Source organism: Electrophorus electricus, chromosome 13 (assembly GCF_041902795.1).
Source record: "Electrophorus electricus isolate QZ-2024a chromosome 13, ASM4190279v1, whole genome shotgun sequence".
Classification (NCBI taxonomy): domain Eukaryota; kingdom Metazoa; phylum Chordata; class Actinopteri; order Gymnotiformes; family Gymnotidae; genus Electrophorus; species Electrophorus electricus.
This window is the reverse complement of record NC_137509.1, coordinates 6,351,452-6,376,550: the sequence shown is the minus strand read 5'-3', so window position 1 is coordinate 6,376,550 and position 25,099 is coordinate 6,351,452. Positions and strand designations below refer to the sequence as shown.

The following is a 25,099-nucleotide window of genomic DNA, read 5'->3' as shown; positions in this document are numbered from 1 at the left end:
GTGTTGCTCAGCCCAGACTTTGTTCAGCCATTTATTTTACAAGCAGAAACTTCAGGAGTTGGCCTGGGAGCAGTAATGTTGCAGGAAGTGGACGGACAGTGCAGGCCAATCGCCTTCCTGAGCAGAAAAATGTTCCCCAGGGAGAAGCGGTACTCTATGGTTGAACAAGAGTGCCTTAAGTGGGCACTAGACTCTCTGAGACATTATCTCTTGTGGAGGTCTTTCGTGTTGGAAACAGATCATTGGGTATTGTAATGGCTGGAGAAGATGCATGACTCTAACACAAGGATTACGTGTTGATATTTGTCTATGCAGCCATATAATTTCTTGGTGTAGAATTGGCCTGGAGCCATTAATCAGGTCATGGACTTTTTGAGGGATAATGTGGACAATATAGAGGTCTAAAAGTCTTTTATTTTAATTACACCGCTATCAGAGGGAACAAACTTGCCATTTCCTGGAGTTCTGTAAAATAATTGTAATTGTTTTGAGTTATAGTTTTGGTTCACGTTACTGGAGCAGGTAATTTTCCAAATAGAAGGGGGAGGATAAAATTGTGATTAATGGCTCTGTCTTTAGATCATTTATTTGGTATATTTATTTTAATAAGATAATTTTTGGATAATGGGAAAATGTTTTAAATGATAGCCTTTATTTTGGAACCATACGGGAGAAATATTATGAATTTAATAATTTATGCATCTAGAATGGGCCGTCCAAGGGGCGAAGATTATATGGAATATGAGTGGCGTTGAAATGTAAGGGAGAGACGTGTTGATTGAATTCCATAATTGGAAGCACATTAAGTTTCCTTATTTTGGTTTCATTTTTTGTTGGCGTTGATGACTGAATTTATTTATTTTTCTTTGGGGGTTTTTTTTTTGGAATTTATTTTTTGTCTGCTTATGGCATCATGCCTGTGTCACTGGACTTTTTTGAGAGAAAATAAATCTCCATCATTAGCATAATTACTACCAGAATCGGCCTCTGTTTGATCTCCCCCCGCTATCCTGTTACAATGCGTAAGAAGGGTATTGAAAATGTGGTGACTGATGCCTTGTCACAGTGCTAATTGGATGTTTTTGTTTTGTGAATTCTATATCATAGACGTGTGTCTGTATCATATCTGTGTGTATGTGTGTGGAGTTTGCTTGCGTTCCATTTCTGTATTCCACTGATGAGTTTCATGCTTGTAGTCTATCATGAGACAAGACCTCACCGAGTGAGAATTAAAGGAAGAGCAAAGACGTCTCTTTGAGAGATACAGAAATAACTTGTTTTCAGTGATTGCTACTAAAGGCTGTGCAACAATATATTGGGTTAAGGACCCCATAATTTTTTTGACCATGACATTTTCATTTCTTTTGTAATTAAAATATTCTGTTGAATCAAAATCAAAGTCTGATTTTTATGAAATATGGATTAACAGTGATGAATGCAAATTAGTTTTGTCTTGAGAACGTCTATTTTAAAACAGCTGCTCAGAAAGGGCTGAGTTGATTTGCTCATTCAAGCAAGCCACTATGCTTTTACAGAACAAATACTGCAGCATTTTATTTCCTGTTTTGGAACAGGAGGTGTCATTTACAGATAGACTGCACATTATTTTACATTTCATTTTTTTACTTACTTAATTTTTATTTAACATGAAGAAGTGATTTTTCTGTGACATGTAAGTAACATTTGCAACTAAATAGAGCTCAGGCTGTTCGGATTTAACATTAATAATGATCTTTCAAGTTCTATGAAGTCATTTTTATTCAGAATGGCAAGGGATAACACTTGTTGACAGGTATTTGCTGTATGCTTTAATGTTAGACAAAATATGAATTCTGTCATCTCGTTTACTGTAAAGATGAAGGAATGTGCCCTCAAAAGGCTATAATACTATGGCTTGAAAACCTATTAATAAAACTATGAATGTGGCTGTTCCGTCTTCATCTATGCTATAAAAATTAGCATTTCTTTATCTATGCTATAGAAACTACACTATAGATGTATTCTATATGCTATAGAATTAACATACTACATAATCTTAATGTTTTACAATAAAAACAAGGGTCATGCCATGCGGTCTATGACTTATCTTTACAAACAAGAACAATCAAACCACATCCTGTTAGGGGATGTCACAGTTTGACTCTTCTGGAAGCTTCCTTTCTTTCTTCTTGCTTACATGCGAAGAGGCACAAAAACATCCTGTACTGTTAATATTAAAACTGTTTGTCATGTACATTATTATGAAACTAATGCTGATGTACTCCTCTAGACTAACCACACAACCATCAGTTCCATAAGAACATGCAGAAGTTAGATGTTCATAGAAGTTCTCATGAAAGATATAGATGTAACACACAGATTTTATGCAGGAATGAATAGTAAAGACTACAGACCAAACTTCCAAAATAACTTTAGATGATTTGCTAGCTGGTTTTGCAGCACACTTTACAGTGACAGATTAAAGATATGGGATGCAAACTTGTAAGCGCAACTTTTTTTTTTCTTTGATTACATAGCCTAAGAATAAGAACTAGTACTAGTGGGGAGGAGGGTGGTTTGCATACTATCTGTCATATTGCTATAATGCTTCCATCTACAGTGGGTTTTGGCAGGAGGAATACATTTACATTTTTATGGCTCTTACTTTGATAATTTTCTTAGAAACACAGGAGTATTAGATTCTTCTTTGAGGATGCATTTGTGCAACTTAATAATTAATTGCTAAATAGACAAATCAATAATTAATGAATAAATTAATTATTATGTCAACAAATGAATGCATTAAAAAATCTAAATATATAATTAAACAAAATTAAACAAAACAAATGACTTGATAAAACATTTTATTAATTGTGTGATTTAAAAAATGCATACAAAAATGTTTTTTGTTATAATGTGTTAGTTGGGTAATAATTTCCTTTTTGATTTGTCAATTGCTTTATCTACTGCTCCTTTAGTTGTCAGTTTGTACATTGAGCAGGAGGATACAAACTGCAGTAATTAATTTCACAGATTGTTAAATACAACATTAGATCATTATCACTCTATGTGGTGGTCACTGAATAAGACTGAATAAGTGTGCTACTGTACTCATAATGTGGTCTCAAAACAAAAATATCTCAGCTACGCACAGGGAATGATTGTAAAACTTTAAGAAACCTAATTAATTCAGTAATTATTGACCTACAAAACATTATTAAAACGTTTTATTTCTTGTTTTATTTCAGGATCTGTGTTGCATATCAGTGGAGAAGATCATGTGTCATTCAAAATGGGATGCAGTAATTGTGAGCTTTTTTCAGATTTATGCTCTATGTTGTAGGATAAAATATTTTACATAGTAATATTACATATATATTTACATCATATTATATATAACCAAGTTGTAAAAAAAAAACATAGCATGTAGGGAAGTAACTGTCACACATTAGAAGCTTTTATATAACAATATAAAATTGTTGATCCAATGGTTATGAGATCACCAGCAAATAAAGTCTTTTTATAATGCAGCAAGAAAAGTTGATGATGCACAACCTTTAATACCTTTAATCAACCATAAAGGCCAATATATTGAGGGTAAGAGCCATGTAATATTATTAAAATTATTATGACACATGTTTATTGTTGTATTCCCAATGTCTCAGTTAAAGTTGTTTTTACCTTTTAGATCCTCCCCTATTCAATGAGCTGAACCTTGTGATCATTGGTAGTCATTGTTCTGGGAAGAATACAGTTGCCAATGTTATCCTTCGACACAATGCCTTCTCATTTTGGACACGCTTTTCTAAGTACCGTGTAAAAAAGAGTGGAGAAGTATTTGGAAGGAGAATTCAATTGATTCGTGTCCCTGGGTGGACTGGAGACCTGTCTGTATCTGTTCATAATCAAAAAAGAACAAAGCAACAGCTTGTAACTTCTGTGCAGTCAAACTTTGAAACAGGACCTCATGCAGTACTCTTAGCACTTGATGTAAATTCCACTATCACAGACACAACCCGAAAGACACTAGAAAGCCTTCTTACTGAAGAAATTTGGGATCATACAGTAGTGATCTTCACTCATGGAGAAAAACTTTATGACATTACCATTAAGGATCAAATCCATGTTAATCAACTTTCTGAACTAATAGAGAGATGTGGTAAAAGGTATCATGTTCTTCACAACAGTATGCCAACAAAACAGAGTGCAGAGTTGATCGAAACTCTTGAGTACTTCATTGCAGACAAAGATGCACCTGTTAAATTTTCCTTGTTTGATCAGGTAATGGGGAATGGTGACCTGGAAGAGCAGCAATCATTAATAGAAAGACTTAGAAATAAAATAAAATCTCTAAAAGAATTCAAAACAAGTTTGTCAGTAAAGGGCAGTCACCACAGCTCTCAGAGTTTGATTGAATCTAAAAATGCAGAAATTAGAAGACTGCAAAATATTCTAAAGAAGAGAGAACATGATCTTCAAAGGTTAAAGACCCAGCTCCAACAGACACAGAATGGCAATCTTCTCAACTCAGTGGTGTCCTCCAGATGTACTGACTGTGAAAAAAAAGATGAGGAATTATGTCGTTTACATGAAGAACTTTCCAAGTTGAAAACAATAGTAGAGGCACACAATCAAAGCTCTGGCCAAGGACAACCTTCTGAACTGAATACTATGGCCTGGTCACATAAAACACAGAGGCTTCCCACAAACTTATTTGAACGGCCTCCATCATGTAAGTTATGTACATTTATCAATAAATAACATATTAAAAATGTTTTTAAATAATTCCTAACTAATTTTCTTAAATTACAGTCATTTTTTGCTGTTTTAAACTATGCTATTACTGAAGTAAATAATAAATTTTATCTAAAACATTCTTAAATACACTGTATGTATTAAGGGCCATATTCGGAACCATATTCAAAATTGCACACACTGTTATTCAGACCTCAGAATTATCTATAGACTTAAGGTCAGCTCAAATAATTGATTGTGGGGGATGAATTTAGATAAAGCAGTTCTAGTTATCTACCATTCAGACTCAGAATGTATTTTAATTTGCATGATATCCACGTACTAGGAGCTGTATTATGTCAAGCAGCAATTGAAAATGCTCACAAAAATTAGGGAATGTCATTTGAGCTCAATATGAAATATTTAAATATGATATTATAAACATAAATAATCATATGAATCATCCATACTTCTGCTGCAACATCCACTGGCAGCCCTGCAGTTTTTATTAACATGAATCCCCTGCCAGAAAATCAAATTAATTCAGTCATTTTCAACTTAGACTATTTGACTAGTATAACCTCGACTATAAGTATTCTTGCATTCTGATGTATTAAGCTGATGTATTATTACATATCAATGTTCTTTCAAGGTGCCCATGAACTACATTCAGACAATCTACGTGAGTGGCCACTTACACTCAGCAATGTCTTGGGTGACCTAAATGATTCCCAATTCAAAAGAATGAAGTCCTTAATGCATTTTCGAGAGGACTGGAGAATCCCTGAAAGCTTATTGGATGACAAGGACAGAGATTCACTGGCTCTTCTTCTGATTCAAACCTGGGGTGAAAAGCAGTGTATTATCAACATCAAAAATATTATAAAGGAGATTCCACGTAATGACAACAGCATGAAAAAATTAATCATGCCATACTTGGAAGAAATTGGTGAAATCTGGTAACCTGTTTCAAGATGCTAATTTGAAACAAATTAATTTCATCTGTTTCAAATTAGCATCTTAAAACCTGTAATTGAAAAAAAAAACTGTCCATTGTGTCTGGACATAAAAAAACAGCAAAGAGCAGTATGTTCATGCTGCAGGCACAGATCTAACTGAAAGACAAACTGCAGTGTTCCAGTAATGCATGAAGCGGGAACCCACCATCACCTTGCTTCACCCAAATTTTGTGTGTGTGTGTGTGTGTGTGTGTGTGTGTGTGTGTGTGTGTGTGTGTGAATGCAGAATGACATACTACTCACTGGGTTTGATTTTAGAAAGGGAAGGGACCGTGGGATTCTGGAGATGGGTTGGTGCCAACCTACCCTTTTATCTTAAATGTATGTATGCTTGAGTTATTTGGAGAGAAAATGTATACTGGTTATAACAGTCCTCAGACTCCGTTCCACTGATCTAAGTATGGGGTTGATGCTTGGATTCTGAATACAAGTTACAAACAGCACAAGTTATCATCCTATCTATCTATCATCCCCTCCCTACTCACTACTAAGTTGGAGGATCTAGCACTGCATACATCCCTGTGCGACTGGATCTCCAACTTCCTAACAGACAGACCACGATCAGTACGGGTGGGCAACTGTGCCTCATCCACCCTCACCCTCAGCACTGGAGCTCCTCAGGGTTGTGTCCTAAGCCCCCTGCTCTACTCACTGTACACCCACGACTGCACAGCCACTTCCAGCTCCACCATCATTGTCAACTTTGCTGACGATACCTTTGTCATGGGCCTGATCTCAGACAACGATGAGAGGGCCTACCTAACTACATAATTCAACCTATAGCCTTGAATGGTGTGGAGTATTGATGTTGTGTAAGCAATGCAATTACATTTTCGAAAATAAACATTAATGTTTTCATACAAATGTGCTGTTGTGCTTAGAACCAGCGTGAATTTTTTTTAAAGAACTGTTTTTTTTCCTTTTTGAATTAGCATTGCATGTAAACTCCAAATGAACTCCAAGTTACTTAATAAGTTACTAATGGGTCTGAAAACTCTTAAATTTACAAACACATTTAAGTACTACATGAGTTATGAAGGGTTTCTGGAAATTCTCCTAAATCTAAGAATGTTCTTAAGTACGAGGTTATAAAGTACTTAGTGTTACAAATGTTTTGGGAAACCCACCCCATTTCGTTAAGAAAATCACAAGAGTGCAGGGATTTGCTAGGCATCTGCATTCTGATGTATTAAGCCCTCACAGCTAATCAGCTAGAATGGCCATTAACCTGTATGCTTCAAGTGAAATAACATTTAGTTATAATAATTGCTGGTCAGACTCATGTTGTTTATGAGTCTCTGTTCCTCTTTTTTTCTTCTGCCATATTCATGATCACCAGAAGCAGTCGGCCAGTTTCCAACTGCTCCCCACCAGCACTTAAGTGCTGACTACATCTAACACTGATCTCTTGATTTGGGGTTTGCTCTCTGAGCATGTGGAGAGGATGGACTGCGCAGAAAGGGGTGGCTGTTGCACTAGGGCTGAGAAGGAGGCTACAGAAGCTAACAATAAGTTCAAAGGAGCTGTTTTTCAGAATGATGCTTACATATCACTATTCTTTAAAGGTGCAGATGACCTACATTCAGACATCCTGTGTGGGTGGCTACTCACACTCAGCAAAATCTTGAGTGACCTAAGTCATGTCCAATTCAACAAAATTAAATTCACAATGCATTGTCGAGAGGAATGGAAATTCCCTGAAAGTTTTTTTGGAAGACAAGGACAGAAATTGAGTGGCTACACTTCTAATTCAAGCCTGGGCTGAAAAGAAGTGTATAATCAACATCAAAAATATTATGAAGATGATTCCATGTAATGACAGTAGCATGAAAAGATTATTCATGCCATATTTGAAAGAAATTGGTGAAAGCTGGTAATCTGAATTTCATCTTTCTAATTAGCATCTTTAAACCTGTTATTGAAAAATCTGTCCATTCTGTCTGGCAATGAAATACACAACAAAGAGCAGTATGTTCAAGCTGCACAGATCTTATTGAAATACAGAAAGAGCACTGTTCCTGACAGTGCATGATGCCTGAACCCACCATCGCCGTGCTTCAACCAAATGATTTTTTTTTTTTTGTTGGTTTTTGTGTGTGTGTGTGTGTGTGTGTGTGTGTGTGTGTGTGTGTGTGTGTGTGTGTGTGTGTGCAGAATGACATACTGCTGACTGGGTTTGATTATAGAAAGTGCAGGGATCAAGGGATTCTAGAGATGGGTTGGTGCCCTCCACCTCTTTTATCTTATATGTATGTGATTAATATATGCTTGGATTATTTGGAAAGAGAAAAGGTATACTGGTTATAACTGATCTGAATTATCTTATTACCACTATATAGTGTGGTCGTCAACACATGAAAAGGTTACCATCTTAACGATGCCATAGATTCAGATGCATGTATTCAGTGTTTTAAATTGTTCTCTGATGTCTGCATAAAATTTATGCAGGCTACAAGGGAGTAACAAGAAAAGCTGCAGTCTCTGTAATACAAAAGGAGAAGTAAGTAAGATATAACTTGCAATCCTGCTTTAAGAGTCTCCTCTGAGTCACGACATTAGGCACAGTATGGTTGGTTTTTGGTTCCAGAGGAGTTGGAGCAGAGGGACTGCAGAGCACTGTGAGGAGGAGCGAGAATAAGAAAAGCCGGAGTGCTCGCAGATCACAAAACCGAACATACACATACATTAAAACGCAGTACTGGCCAAATCCACAGAGCCGCAAAACCTCCACAGCCGCAGCCTCATCAGTACATTAAAAAAAGTTACAATCCAAGAATTAAAATGTGTAGCATCACAATCCAACCATACTGACACGCTGTACTTCAAATGAGGAAAAAATCGAGTTAAATATCTCTCTTGAGCTTCCCAGTCATACAGGGAAGGTAACATTAAAAGGACACATCACGCTTGAAAGGTACTTCATTTATACAGTTCCTACCTGTCGCACAGGTTCTGCAATAATCATTTGTTCAGTATACAATAAAAAAAAACAAAAAAAACTGCAGAAATTTGTTGAAGTAACAAGATGAAGTGAAAGTGAAAGTGTACATTGTCATATCCTAACAAGTTTGTGTTGTCAAGTGAACTATTTAATTCATTTTTTGATGGAGCCAAAAGGATAAGGCTCCTACAGCAGAAGACTTTCCTATCCACCAAACATGTTGCAATATATAAGGAAGAAGGATTTGTTGTGATTGTTGGAGAGAGTACAGAGGTGGAGAATATTATAGACACCCTGCAAATGCAGCAGCAGCACTATAAAGAGTGTCCCATGTCTGAGATGCAGTATGTTCTTGTGAAAGAGCAGTTTGAGCAAGAAATAAAATCAAAACATCCAGAGATTAAAATTACACAGGAAAGACCAAGATCTGTTATTCTGAAGGGTCCTGAAGAGTAGGTTCAGGCTGGAGGGGCAAAGCTTCAAGAGCTGGTGAATCAGATTCAAGAGAAAAGGATCCAATTGCATCATGCCCTTGCAGCATTTCTGGCATCGAGCGGTACTGCGCAGAAGTTGGAAACGCGTTTCCGGCAGAATCTGTGCAGTCCAGTTTTGCTGAAGGCCACAGGATCTGACCTGGTCCTGCGGAGCCTGTCCACAGGAGCACTACAGGAGGCAGCATCTCCAGTGGAGAGGGACTTCAAGTTCAAAGTTCAAAGTTCAAAGAGGTTTTATTGTCATTTCAGCTATATACGAGTACATAACAAAAACGAGACAATGTTCCTCCAGGACCATGGTGCAACACAAAACAACAGTGCCACAGACAACATGCTTCACAAGTGCATACAGTCTAATATAGTGCAAAAATGTCATTAAATAAACATTAAATAAACAATAATAAATGCAGGACAGGACAAATACAAAATGAGTAGACAGTGCAATTATTTAGTCTAGTACACAGTACTGGGCAAATGTAAAGCGAATTGTGCCTAGGAATCAGTGACATGCTACCCTGAATATAGCAGTCACCAGTAGCAGCCAGAACAGTTCAGAGTACAGTGCTGGTTTAGTACAGTACTCTAGCAGCAAGTGGGATAATGTGCAAGTCTGCAACAGGAGTGCATAGTTTATTTGTGTGAGGTTTGACTTCAGCAATAGTCTGATGCAAAACAATATGTGAGTGTGTGTATAGATATGTACGTATGTATGTAAGTGTGTGTGTGTGTGTGTGTGTGTGACTGTGTATAAGCATGTATAAAAGTGATCATTTTGGAATCTGAATTGGAATTGGAGTTAACCAGAGTTCAGGAGTCTAATGGCTTCTGGGAAGAAGCTGTTGCACAGTCTGGAGGTGCGGGACTGGATGCTGCGGTACCTTCTTCCAGATGGCAAAAGGGTGAACAGTTCATGTGAGGGGTGTGTGGGGTCTTTCACAATGTTGGTGGCTTTCCGGATGCAGCGTGTTATGTAGATGTTCGTGATGGAGGGAAGAGCGACCCCAATGATCTTCTCAGCTGTTCTCACTATTCTCTGGAGGGTCTTGTGGTCAAAGGCGGTACAGTTCCCAAACCAGGTAATGATGCAGCTGCTCAGGATGCTCTCTACAGTACCTCTGTAAAAGGTATTGAGGATGGGTGATGGGAGTTGGGCTTCCCTCAGCTTCCGAAGGAAGTAAAGATGTTGCTGGGCTCTCTTGGTGATGGAACTGGTATTCAGGGTCCAGGTGAGGTTCTCCGCTATGTGAACACCAAGGAACTTGATGTTCTTGACGATCTCCACTGAGGAGCCGTTGATGGCAAGCGGGGAGTGATCTCACCTTGCTCTCCTGAAGTCCACAACCATTTCTTTTGTCTTGTCAACATTCAGATACAGGTTGTTGACTTTACACCAGCTCACCAGTTCTCGCACCTCCTCTCTGTATGCTGACTCGTTGTCTTTGTTGATGAGACCCACCACGGTCGTGTCATCAGCGAACTTGATAATGTGATTCGAACTGTGCATCTCTGCACAGTCATGAGTCAGCAGTGTGAACAGCAGAGGGCTGAGTACGCTGCCCTGGGGAGCACCAGTACTCAGTGTGGTGGTGTTGGAAGTGCTGCTCCCAATCCGGACTGACTGAGGTCTACCAGTCAAGAAATCCAGGATCCAGTAGCAGAGGGAGGTGTTCAAGCCCAGTAAGCTCAACTTTCCAATCAGATGCTGAAGAACAATGGTGTTGAATGCTGAACTGAAGTCTATGAACAGAATTCTTACGTAGGTGCCCTTTTTATCCAGATGTGTAAGTGCCAGATGAAGTGTGGTAGAGATGGCATCATCTGAAGAGTGGTTGGAGCAGTACACGAACTGCAGGGGGTCCAGAGAAGGGGGAAGCTGGGTCTTGATGTGTCTCATGACGAGTCTCTCGACCCGTGTGTGGAGATGGTATCACTGGAGCCAACTGAAGCCCAGTCACCAGGACTAGAGACACTGAAGGAAATTTTGAACCAATTCACACAACAGGCTAATCAAGGATATCTTAATGTGGAAGTCAGCTATGAGTCAGGGACAATTTATGACCCCAGAACAAAAGTGTTACTGGTGGGCTACAGGAAAGATGTCTCTAACTTAAAGGAGATCATGCAGGACTACAAGCTGAACCATGTGGAATTCAGTGACTCCTTGAAACTACCTTTACCAGAAATGGTAGATATGTTCTCTGACATTCTGAGACTTGTTGGTGTGAAGTTGACAACCATGAAGCTGCAGGCTTCATGTTCACCTGACCCATGCATCCACCTGTCAGGACCACGTTGTCAAGTAAAGGACCTGAAGGAAAACCTGGATTCTGTCTTTAGGTGTCTCATTTGGAAACAAATTATAGTAGATGGCCCGGGAGCTCTGCAGTTCTTTCAAGAGGAAGGCATTCACACCCTAGTAATGTTGCAGAGTTAATTTGAGGTTATAATATTGTTCAAAAGTAATGCCCAATGTCCTGCTTCAGTAGCCAGAAACAGAGCATGGTCTGGTGTCTCTAATCTATCCACTACTGTGTCCAGCCCTCAAGAGATACCTACAGGTCCTTCCTTGAGCCTTGAAATTGTTTTTGGAGGAGTAGAAGATCAGCGGGTAAAACTAATAACTCATTATTCATATTAATTGGCTGCATTTATATTTCCAGGTCTCAATGCATAAATCAGAATATTTTTAATAATCTTTTGTCTGTTGTGTTACATTACACAGCCTCAGAGCAGGCTGTGTTTTTTTAGATGTATTTACATATACATTCAGCATATGTGGGGAATATGCTCTGAATTCAAAATAAGGCAAGTCAGTGTAGAAGACCTATGATATTATCTGACTTATTATTTCCTGTTATAATATATATGGTTTAGAATTTGACTGGGTTGATTTATCCCCCAGTAAATGCATTAAAATTTACTTGTTTATTATATTATTGTTTAGTTCCTAAAATTTAGTTTAGTTGTTGCTCCAGTGACTATAAACTTCCTTTGTTGTTATTGATCTTATCCAAAATGTTGTTGCTTAATGTATTTAAATGTGACATTTGGATCAGTACCACATATGAAGTAAAATTGTATCCAATTAAAAAAAAAAATCAGATTCCACACCTTTTTTCTCATGTTTACACAATGTATTTTTTGTTTGTTTGTTTGTTTTACTGGAAAATAGACTTTCAAACACCACCATCAACAAAGTTCTAGGTCCGAATTTCAGTTCACCACGTTTTTCTGACAGTACATAGAAGCTGTGGAAGCAGCAATGCTGGTTTACAGCATCCTTAAATAGGGTTTGTCTAGTTTTCATCTTACATTCCATACTAAGCCTCAACAAGACAGTGCACATTTGTTTTGGCTAGGTTGATGTCCTGGTTGCCCCCATGTTGAAAACATCTCTGACGTCAACCAGTGAGGGGAAATGCATGCTGAGTAAAGCAGGCCAACAGCTGAAGAGCAACTTTAACACTGCCAGAAGAAAGTGCAAGCTTACTCCTGGAGATGTGCTCCAGGTAGATGGGACTCCTTTAGGCTGCAGCAGGGTGTTCTTCATTGAGTGTGTGCCTTGGAGTGGAGCCACAAACAGCAGTGAAAAGTTGACAGGTCTTGCAGAGGAATACTACAGTCTGGTGGATTAACTACACATGAACAAAACTGATAATAATGGATGTAAATGTGATTGTAATTGTTCTCTGAACTTTGCTAAGAGAACAGGGTTTAAGGGTTTAAGATTATGAATGACATGCTGTAAGGGCTTCAGATATAATAATTTGCCAGGTTTGTTACTGGTGTCTTTTATAGGCACTGCGCTGTGGACTAGAACGTGTTCTTGCACTTTGTGAGCAGCAGGACTGGGGCTCGGTTGCTATACCAATAATTGGACCTGGATTTGCTCTGTCAGTACCTGACAAAGTTGCCACTAATATCCTAACGGAGGTGATTGGTGAGTTTGGCCGGGGTGGATCCACTGGCTCTCTCAGTACCATACGCATTGCAATAATGCCACAGCATCCAGATTCAGAAAAGGTAATGTTCAGTTAAATATACAAACCGTGTGCACTTAGCATAGTCACGTTACATGCTTTAGTGACATTTATGTAATATTAATTTAAAAAATATGGTAATTTATAAGATAAGGTTCACTCTAATACCAAACTAATATTTTCATGTAACACTGTAATAGCTTGTTAATGTGCTCACTAAGGGTAAATATACCTTTTTTTTTTCACTATTGACTTTTTGTTAGATCTGTCATGAAGTCTGCACAGGGTTGAGTGCACAAATGGTGGATCATACAGGACAAGGTAAGTGTGCATGTGCAAAAATCATCCACTTTATTAGTAGCTGCAATTTCTACATGGATGTGTGGCTAAATTCACCCTGTTCAAACATATTTCCCTCTAACTAATTTCATTGGCTGCAACAGCGGTCTTTCAGTCTCTAAGCTCCGAAACTGATGAAATCACCATCGCACTGGGAAGATGTCAGCTTTATTTGGTGTTTGGAGACATCAGCAATGAATCCACCGATGCCATTGTAAACATTACAAACTTTATTGACTTGCAGACAGGTGCTATCTTATGCTAAATACAAATTTTCTACATCCCATTTTTTTCATATATTCATTATGAGCTATGTTGAATATTTGTATTATACTTGAAAAAAGAGAAAGGTATTTCTTCATTATGAAATGTTAATTTTGTTTAGATGTGTGAAATGATATCCTAACTGTTGCTGGGTCACAAGTCAAAGCAGATCTAGCAAAAGGTAAGAAAAACTGGAGTATAAAGTGTTTTTGTTCAACCTACTCATACTAATTGAGCTTAATAATAACACATTTTACTTCATACTGAGGGAGAGCTTCAAATGGGATGATAGAGCTTGATACTAAAACAGCTGATGCTTGAAACATCAATAAAGTTTGATTATATTATCCTACTTGCTTTATCCATTATCCTACTTGCTGCTCATTATCCTACTTGCTGCTAGAGTACTGTACTAAACCAGCACTGTACTCTGAACTGTTCTGGCTGCTACCGATGACTGCTATGTTCAGGGTAGCATGTCACTGACTGCTATGCACAACTCGCTTTACATATGCCCAGTACTGTGTACTGTACTAAATTACACTGTCTACTCATTTTGTATTTTGTATTTGTCCTGTCCTGTATTTATTATTGTTTATTTAATGTTTATTTAATGACATTTTGCGCTATATTGGACTATTTGCACTTGTGTAGCATGTTGTCTGTTGCACTGTTGTTTTTATGTTGCACCATGGTCCTGGAGGAACATTGTCTCGTTTTTGCTGTGTACTTGTATATAGCTGAAATGACAATAAAACCTCTTAAACTTGAACTTGAATATTCTCTGTTGCCCATGTCAATGCACATTTTTTTTGTGTGGTACTTCAACCTTACTGCCATTGCTTAAATGAACCTCAACAAAATTCCTTCAATACAACATCTGATTGTTTCTTGCTTTATAACCATGTAGAGGCTCAAGTAGCATTAAAGATGTTTGAGTGCTTTCCCCGACCTTTCTTGATCTAGCGCGAGTAGGCAGAGGAGAGATCTTTACCACCCAACCAGGAAACTTCCCCTGCAAGGCGATCCTGCATGTATGCAGTGAAAAGGATGCATGGATCATCAAACAACTCACAAAAGGCATAGCATCTAGATGTGAGCATGATGGTTATCAATCAGTGGCCATTCCTGCCATCTGTGCTGGTCAGTAACCCAATTTACATGCTCTAATCAGGAATGGGTAGACAGAATTTGTAACATGGTTAAGTATAAAGAATGTATGAAATTAGGTATTTAAAATACAAATCAATTAAGTGTAATCCATGTCAGTTGCAATGTAATGCTTCACAATTCATGAAGAAGGTAATATGTTTTCAGATTTTTTTTTAAAAAGTAAGGATTTCATTCAAATATTTAAAATAGGTAAGCTCACCTTGACTTCAGGAAACATTACTTTGTATTTTACTCCAATAAAGCCTTTAAATTAAACATAATTTAGAAGATGCAAAGGAGGTAAGAAAAACCAGAGACACTAAAGCTGTATTTTGTAAAGTGTTTTTTGCTCAGCCTATTCATAATTAGTAATGACACATTTTACCCATGTGCTATGATGAAATGTAATGTGTATGTCCTGATCAACTATTAATCTATTCAAGTAATATTTGATTTCATTCTACCATTACTTTTATTTATCCAGGTAAATGAATTCAGAAAATATATATTTTCACTACTGACTACAAATGAACTAATGTTAATTACTACTATTCTACATTATAGAGGTAAATCTGTCACTGCTATAATTTAAGACATGTCTTAATATCTGGAACTGTGCTGTATAGTCAAAATACAGCCGTGTGACTGTCTGAACAAATGCCAAAGTTGAACTGGTGCAAAAACATGCATCTTTATACAGCTGAAAGGGAATCACCCTGTGTCATGCAGGCAAAGGGGGTCTAGATGCACGCGTGGTAGCAGAGTCCATACTCCAGGGCATGAAGGAGGTCACAGTAGACACAAACCTTAAGCACCTCAAAACAATTCGCATTGTTCTGCTGAAAATACATGTTTTCCTGGAATTCAAGACAGTGGCACAGCAGATCTTTGGCATGTTTACACAGATGACAGGTATGAATGCAGATGTTACTTCAACAATTAAATAATCATTTTGTTAATCAACAAAGTGAATATTTTATTTAAGCATTATAAGATCATATTGTATATATTGATCATGTCACAGTTGAAAAGCAGATTAGCACAACACTTCTGTCTTTCTTCTCTAGTCCCTGCTCCACTCGCACCTCTCATCACAGCCACTAGAGGGCACCAACCTCCATGTTTGTCCCTAGACCTTAGCGCTCTTGTTCAGTCCCTGCCAGTCCAACAGACCATGGCTGAATTTGTTATTGTGGGCTTAAGTGCAAACAATATCTCAGAAGCCTGTGAAGGTCTTCATCAGGCTTACGAGAGCCAGTGCTCCTCTCAGTCATTCTCTACTGATGAGCTCAATCATCTCACTGCAGTGGAAGTGAACCATATTACCAATTATGCACCTTCCCTGGGTATAGAGACAAAACTGTGTGACCCAGATGCTTTGGTAGTTAGTGGCTGAAAAAAGGGGTGAATGAGATCATCCGGCTGATACAAGGATCTCTTGTTAGGCAGGTATGAAATAGAAGGGTCTTATACCGAATGGTTTAATAAAGAGCGATTCTGCGGCAAGTTGTGAAAAATGTGATAATTTCTTATTTTATTATTTAGATATTTGTATATATTAAATGCTATGTTAATAGAGCATAACATTAAATAGTAGTGATATTAAGTTGTTTTAAGATTATGGAAGGTCTAAATGTGTATTCTTTACCTCATATACTCACTGTAGGTGAGAGAGAAAGAGCAGGACAGTGTTTTTTCCAGTGTCTCCTGGTGCATTTTGGGATTACGGGGTGATTGGGAGCGGATGCCCAAAGAGGCCCATCATCAGCTGGAGAGCCAAAACGTCAGGAGAGGGGTTACAGATGCACAGGGACGGAGGTGGCTGGTCAATCTGACCAAAATGCAGGCCACCCTGGTTGGGTCTAGACAGGTGGCCAAGTTAAAGCGATTGGTGAACCTTCCAGGTGCAAGACCACTTTAGTCAGTTAATTTGAATAAGTCAGAAGCTAAATATAAAATAATTATTTTCATGATTAAATCGAACAATAATGATTTCTTTCTATGTTTCAGATTTTTCATTTCCAATGTACTGGGACAGTATGGACCCAGGGGATTCTGTGAACTTGGTACTTCTGCAGCTGAGCTCTGCTGAATACAGGAGAGTGAAACAGGGCTTCAAGAATACAGTCCAAAAAGCAATGCTAAAGGTGTGCTGTCATGAGTGAACCATTAGGAATTCATGAGGAATCTAATATGTAGAATCTAAAATAGAAGAAAGTGGGCAGTAAATTAATATGAAGACTTTTTATTTCCTCAGATCAAGTGTGTTCAAAATGTGCGTCTCCGTCAAGCTTATGAAGTTCATAAGAAACAGCTGCAGGATAAGAACGGGCCAACAGTGGGAGCAGGAGAGAGGACCCTGTACCACAGAACCAAAGACACTGCTTGCTGATCTATACAGAACACAAACTTTAACCACAATTTCTCTGGGCAAAATGGTAATCACTTATTTGTTGATTGGTTTACTGCTTGATTTTCGTTGACGTTGATTGCATTTGCACAAACATTTCAATGCAGAGTTCAATGTAATTGCTAAAATAATTTTTCTGTTGATTTAGCGCAAATAAATGGGCTAAATTGAAATTCAATGGATGTCCTGAGGACCCACTGATGCTGGATGGCCCTCACCAGGTGGATATGAGCCTATTCACTGCTACCATTAAACTATTCATTAACCACTGCAACATCTCATCTCTCAGGGAAGAGATGTGGCTAGAAGCCGAGGTAGCATTAGAAGAGCGTCAGTCCTGAGGACAAATAGACTTGTGAGTTCTTGGGCCAGAGGAGAAACTAAGACCAGTACCGCTGACAGTCACTCTTGCAGAGGTAGTGCAAGTATTGACAGAGTTCCTGGTTAATTGCTACACCTGGTCTTTGCAATCTGGTTGGTGACTGGAAGTTAGGTTCACTTTGATGCCCAGAGTCTCCATAAATTCCTCCCAGAACTGGTTACATGTGCACACCAATGGGGAACAGTTCATAGCCTAGAAAGGAGACAGTGGTTAGGTAGAAAACATACTTCTCTACCTCTACTTCTCATCCCAATAGCCTTGATCTAACAGCCTTGTATACACTACCCTGACATTACATATATGTGTCTCCATCTTCACTGAGTAGATTAAGATGTTACCTGTGTAGACCATGACAAACCAGTGGAGAATGTCTCACAGAATCTCATTAACAAACACCTGCTGAGGCCATAGTCACAACCAGGCCATATAGCATAACTAAATACTCATAGCAGCTGGTGGAGGTTCAGAAGTGGATGTTGGAGATATTGAGAAACAAATGAACCCCTGCCTTTCCTTGAGGGACAGGGTTTGGATGCGAGAGTAATGAGGCAGCCAAGCAGCAGGGCAACCAAGCAGCAGGTCTTTGACGCAGTTTAGATAAGGTGAGAGCTCGGTGGCCTACTGCATACATGTAGCTCCTATCAAACATGGCTGTCAACAGAGGTAGTCACATGCTGGAGCAGGGGACAGAGGTCCTTACTCTCTGCAGTCCAGGCTATTATCTCCTTAGAGGTCTGACAGAGACATGGATCATGATGCTCCAGCCAGGGAAGCCGCTGAATGATGGTGTGATGTGGCAAATCTATCACATGCAGGGCAATAAATTGATAGTGATCTGGGTCAACCTGGAGCTGGAAGGGCTACTTGGTTTCATTTGCATTTCCTCTGAACCCAGAGGAAGGCCAGCTATATCGGAGATGTGCAGGGGAAGTTGGCAGGACTGCAGGAGGGCCAAGGCCAAACATGTATCTATGAAGCAGCTCGCGGCATCTGAAACATGAGCACAACCAGGTTCTGATAAAGTATAGAAGTATAAAGATATAAAGAGTGCCAAGAGGCTGCACCCAAGCTGAACACAGTATACTCAGAGACCATTGCACAACCTCCACTGCTGTCTCTTAGGGGCAGAACCCACCTTCGTGCATTCAGGAGAACCAGTTTGGCAGGTGTGAGCATTGACACTTGAATGTCATCACTTGTGATGTAGAAAGATGGCCAAGGAGATAAGCTCACCCAGACAACTAGTTCCATTTTAGTCCCCCTCATTCCAACCAATGGTAGATAGTGTGTCAAAGGGTGGTGAATTGCTTAGGGGATTGTGCCTCCAGCTCTGATTGCTTCCACAGAGTTCAAATCTCACTTCAAGAGATCTGTTGAGGGTATGCATGTTTGAATGAGCCTGTGACAGATGCCCCCATGTTTTGTCAACATTGACACAACTTACCTGAGCAATCAGATGGAAATATAAAAGTATTATAAACAAAGGCGGAGGAGTTAGTTTTGTCAAAGTACATACACCACAACATTTTAAGAAAATGTATGTAAGAAATGCATTTCTTACAAATGTGAAAAATATTTCCATTTGTTCCTAGACAAGAAAACCCGAGAGCATAATTCAGAAGTCCCAGCTTTGACAGATAGCACATAGGTACACACATAGGATTTCACAATGTTTAAATCACTTAATTACTTACTGTGATCTAAGCTTTTTCTGATAAAGAGATGACAGTATGACCTTGGAAGAGCGCCAGGGACTGAAGAAATTGCAACATCCACTGGGGCTTGATCTGGGGCAGCTGGAATGGCGCACACTGGAATAAGTGCATTCATGCCTGTAACAACCGAAAGCAGAATGATGGACAAATCAAGTATTGCTCAGATCTTAGGTACCACAGCCACACTAGAAATTAGCTGCATAAGAGCTTTGGTGGATGACATGATGGATGACCATCTACTTCCTCTCTAAACACCTACCTCATGCACAGAGTTTATTTTTTGGGAACCTCACAAGTTCACAGTTTTCTCTGTATATGAGATATGAAGAGTGATTCTGTTCATGTTCTGTATGTCTACCCCACCACTCCATATATCCATGTAAACTTGCTTGTTGGGTCAGTCTCATGTGTAGCATGATCTCAAATGTGTCATTCACATAATTTTCATGTTTGGACGTAGGTAAGTAACGTTTTTCACATCCATGTAAAATCCCAATATATTTTAGTGTACTGGCACAACAGATCCATTTCTCACTCACTAGCTAGGATTAAAGTCAGTCCCACCATTTATCGTTCTTGAACACACTGTTCATTGTTCAATGTACTACAACTCTTGCTTAAATAAATCATGATTATTATACCAATATGAGTGCAAATAAAATGCATTAACATAACTAATCTAAATACTTCAAGTATGAAGTCAATACAATAATGTCACTATAAGCCCATTAATTGTACATGTAAAACTAATATATTTTGCAAATTCAGATTTGCCTTAGCAAATTAGGTGGCACCACAGCTTAGTGTCCTCTTGTATAAATGTATAAAATCCTGGACACAACACTGAGTGTGCCTTTTTGGACTCACAAGTCTTCAAAGGCTTTTTTAGGCTATAGAATTTACAGTATTTAGGGTTTATATTTAGGGTTTAGGTGTACTTTGAACCTCAAGTACGGATCCGCTCGTGGAAGACAAGCATCGAGACTATTCTCTGTCCTGGCTCCCAGATGGTGGAACAAACTTCCACTGGCTGTCTGGATAGCAGAGTCCCTTGCAGTCTTCAAATGCAGACTGAAGACTTATCTATTTTTTTAATATTTAGAATGACCATTGATCCTGAACTTGCTGGGTAACCAAATATCTAGCATGCATCTTGTACTTATTGTTGTCTGAGATAGAGCTTATATGTGTTTTGCACTTCTAGGCCTGTATTTCAACAGTACTCTAGTTCAATGGAATCTTGAGCTCTAACCTACTGTACTGGCCATGAGCCATTCTATGAGTAAATGACAAAGCACTTTTGTAAGTCGCTCTGGATAAGAGCATCTGCCAAATTCCATAATTATAAGTGTACGTGTAAATATGGATGCTGTTGACATCCTGCCTGGGGCAGACCTGTGCATGTACCACCACTTAATTCTTTATTTTACAGTGTGGTAATAGGGTGCTGTTGTTCAACCATTATTTAATGTCTTTCATTCTTTCATTTCTATCAAATTAAGATAGAATATCTTTGGAGTGAAGTCATATTAGATAATATTAGATGAATCACACTCACTGAGTCTACGTCTCCAGGATGACCATGTGAGGCATGCCAGCATTTGACTGAGTGAAAGTTAGATTGCTATCTGATGGTTTACATCACCTACAAATATTGTACTTAGAGCAGGCGAGTGCTGATCATTGTGCTGACAACGGTAGGTTATCAGGGCTGCCCTCCTGGCGTCCCTGCTTCCGTGGTTTCCCGGTCGCGTCTGTTTTCCTTTGTGAGCCTGCTCTGTTCTTTGGTTTCGTTTTCGCCGCCCCTCATATGCTCCGTCGTTCCGGTCCGTGTTTTGTTTCTCCCTGTTCCTATGTTCGCCCTTGTCTTTGCTGCTTAAAGTTATCGGCCTTTCCACTGAGGAAAATAATGTCAACTGATTTTAGTTAGCTAGAGTAACTAGTAAGGTAACCCTCACTTTTGTCATCTGTATGCTATCAGTCAGGTTGTTAGCACAAGTAAACATATAATGGGTGTATCAAATTGTGAGCTGAATTTCAGTCTAGAAATCCCAAGAAATGTCAATATTAATGAATGATTGTATGCAGAAAAGAGAAGGAGCAAACTAGAGAAGTAGAGCAGGCTGGTGAGGAAACTGATATCTTAAGGCTTTCAGGTGAGAGTTCTGAATTATAATTTGGAATTATAGGGTGGCATCAGCATTGAAGTTAGTAGTAGGATGTGAAGCAAACCCCTGAAAGTCAGCATATGTGGGTCATGACATTGTTCCATAAGAATAAGATGTTTTCATAAGATCCTATTCACGCAATATTTAAAATTGCCCTCAAAAATAAATGAGACCAAAAATTTAACCAAATGTTTATATAATGTCATAAATCTGTTCAGTTAATGGAAATATGATCCACCACCAATGAAAAGGATTAAAACTGTCTATACAACAAGAAAATAAATTCCTTATGTCTCACAGTGAGGCTTTAAAGATACACTAGTCAAGTTTGTTTTTTTGTTTCTAGTTCTTGTGTTAAAAAAAATAATGTAATAAAAGGTTGTCTTAGTGTCTGACCTAAATGATTTATGCTTACAGTGGGACCCAGGCATATACAGTTTATTTGTTTGAGAGAAGATTTCTCATGCTCATATTTCCAAGAATCATGGCTTCTTAGATTAAACCACTTCCAAGGAATTTCATCATGGTTCTCTGTTACTTTGAAAGGGGCCATCTGGGAGGAGATTCAAGCAGCAAAGTCAATACTGTTGCTATTTTAAAAGGCAATGTTATTCTGATGAATCTGTTCTTGTTTAAATTACAAAATGACTGAGATTCAGAAGGTACAATTTTCAGTGAATCTACGAAGTAAAGAATGTTGAAATAATGAAACCATGAAATAATCTGTTTATGAAACCATGAAATAATCTGTTTATCTGTTTATAATTCTGTTTATAATTCAGCATTTTCATAGGTTTTGGACAGGAAAAGTATATATTGATTATTGTTATTTATTATTATCTATTATCATCTATTTCTGGTTGGTTTCAGTAGATAGGATATGTTCAGTAAGCCTTTACAGCAGTTGTCCTATTACTGTTGTTTCAGTTAAAGCCCAGGAAACCCAAATCTGTGTTATATTTGTATTCAGGTTAATCTTGCTCTTTTGCGCACACATTGTACATATCTAAATTATGTCCTATGAATGCTGTTCTAAAATCTACTACATGACAAATTTATTTCTTTTATGTGCTTAATTTATTTCTCCTCCTCTGAAGTAATATAGGTGGATGTAATGTTAGGTGACGCTTATGTATGTTACTTCAAAATGTACCAAAACATGCTTTAGATTAGGCTATATGTTAACTACAGGAAAATTTAAAGGTTGTCAATGATGGGCTAAGTAATTTTGCAATGAAGTTCAGGGACAGTGTCCTTATCGACAGAGCTAGCAGTTTGTGTCTATGTTTCTCGTTTTGCTTTCTTCCTGATAAAAGCAAAAAGTTTCTCTTCCATCAGCACCCATGAATGAGGCTTTACTAGGTGCCTCAGAAATCCTCACCAGTAGAGGCATATTCACACCAAGACCATTCTCAGCCAGGACTCACGAGCTAATGTTGTCATTTTTGAACGGTTTTATAAGTAGTTGTTGTTTTTTTTAAACTGACCATTTGCTGAATATTTTAAATTACACTAATCTGGTATCATACAAATATTTTCAACATTTTACAGTATTTTCCCTGGGCTTTTATTAATGCACTGTGCAGTGATGAGCATTTTCCAGGAGAGGAATTCTCTACTACCCACACAATCTTTTTCGACATCGAGGTTGACATTTGATGACGTTACAAGGAAACATGCCACATGCTTTCACTCAGGAGTCATGGCCACTCATATTTCTTGTGTAATCAATGCACGGCTTTCCAGTGAAGAGCCAGATGTGTCTTGGCAACTATTAATCCTTTAATCACCCTACTTAAATGTTAAACAGAAATGCTTTTAGATTAATCATGCTTTTGAACTTTTCAAAACAGTCCACAGAGACCCACAACTAGTCTGTATCCCGTTTTCACAATCCACAGTGTCCCCTAGCCAGACTGCATCTAGTTCATACAGTTCACAAAGACCCCAAACTAGTCTACATCCAGTCTGCACAGTCCACAAAGACACCCAACCAGTCTACATTGAGTGTCCTTTTCCTTGTCCCCTGGATACTTTAGCCCAGTTACAAGGAGCTCTGCAACCCTTAATGTTTTATTCTGTCCAATTGGATGAGAAACTAAAAGAAATAGCTGTGCTCTTATTACAATAACTTTGCTCATATTACAATAACAGTGCTCTTATTAGAATAGTTGTGCTCTTATTGCAATAACTGCTCTTATTAGAATAACTGTGCTCTTATTACAATAGCTGTGTTCTTATTAGAATAATTGTGCTCTTATTACAATAACTATGTTCTTATTACAATAACTGTGTTGTTATTAGAATAACTGATCTTATTGCAATAACTGTGCGCTTATTACAATAACTGTTTTCTTTTTAGAATAACTGTGCTCATTACTATAGCTGTGCTCTGATTAGAATAACTGTGCAGTTATTACAATACCTGTCCTCTTATTAGAATAATTGTGCTAATAATTGTGAAGAAAACCATCGGTAGTAAAAAATATTTACTAACGTTTTTCATGGAGAAATGTCTGGTCAAATGTTGATTGTAAACAATCATATAAAGAAATTAAAATCCAAACTCTATAAAGCCACATTCTGTTACTGCCAAGTTGTGTGAGTGCTTGTCTGGCTGTTTGCCATCTTGTTAGTGTGTGGAAGTGAATGTGTGTTCCTGCTTACTTCAGATGTGTTATCAGATTTTTACATGCTTGTTGAAATGAAGAGTTTGAAGTCAAGCTTTGAAGTTATTTCCAAAGGGTTTTATATTCTGATCACAGTGAGGAAAACAGCGAAACTCTTCTCTCATCAAGTATCAAAGTAGCCATCAAAGTAAATACTTACAGTATTTACTCAGTTTACTCAGTAGAGGTTCAGATGTAATTGATTATACATCATACATGCTACTTTATATGCTATATTATTTCCACTACATATTTGAAATGGATTAAAAAATCCAAGCAGTCCAGAGAAAAATACTTTTTAGGCAAATGGAACTGTGTAGATTAAATTCAATCAGCAGGACTGGTGAAGCAGAACTTCCCCCAAAATGCTCATTAGGAGACTCCAGGATGTCATACAACTATGGTTCTAGACCAGCCATCCAAATGAAAGTTAAACAATTGAATTGAAAGATTTTGCATTACAAAAAACAACAACAATAACAACAAAAAAAAAAACAGTGAGATGCGTGTATATGAGTACCACAACAATGTTATAATTGCTAGTTAGAAACTCAAAAAAGAGTGTGTTGGGGGTGATAAAGAAACCCTGGTGGATAATGATTTTTTAGAGTAGGCCTTTTTTCCTAAGTGACAATTTTGTGTGTCAGTTGTATAATCTTTGTTTATTTGCATTTTGTACACATCTGGGCACAAAGATAAATGACCAACAGCTACACAGCTAACTATAAGAACAACTTAGCAAAGTTATCAGTGCACCCACACAGAAGTGAAATATTGTAATATTGAAATGTAATGTAAATATTGAAATATAATGTAAATGTAAAATAATGTCACGGTATGTCACGGTATAATG

General features: G+C 38.1%; 3 long non-coding RNA genes across 4 annotated transcripts; 2 read left to right on the top strand and 1 right to left on the bottom strand.

Annotated features, from left to right (window-relative positions):
* The first annotated feature begins 1,532 nt into the window (after positions 1–1,532).
* LOC113585166 (uncharacterized) lies at positions 1,533–6,703 on the top strand. Its single transcript, XR_014115998.1, has 5 exons — positions 1,533–1,672; positions 3,228–3,287; positions 3,511–3,576; positions 3,668–4,711; positions 5,366–6,703. It is a non-coding gene; the product is annotated as an uncharacterized LOC113585166 (long non-coding RNA).
* Positions 6,704–12,741: 6,038 nt separating this feature from the next.
* LOC145643564 (uncharacterized) lies at positions 12,742–14,754 on the top strand. Its single transcript, XR_014116027.1, has 3 exons — positions 12,742–13,190; positions 13,411–13,468; positions 13,591–14,754. It is a non-coding gene; the product is annotated as an uncharacterized LOC145643564 (long non-coding RNA).
* A 1,143-nt stretch (positions 14,755–15,897) lies between these two features.
* LOC113585168 (uncharacterized) lies at positions 15,898–21,176 on the bottom strand. 2 transcript variants are annotated; one of them, XR_003411481.3, is made up of 3 exons: positions 20,968–21,176; positions 19,389–19,526; positions 15,898–19,064 (listed from the first exon to the last, which is right to left on the bottom strand). It is a non-coding gene; the product is annotated as an uncharacterized LOC113585168 (long non-coding RNA). The 2 variants fall into 2 exon arrangements; XR_014115941.1 differs by having other exon boundaries at positions 15,898–17,886.
* Positions 21,177–25,099: the final 3,923 nt, after the last annotated feature.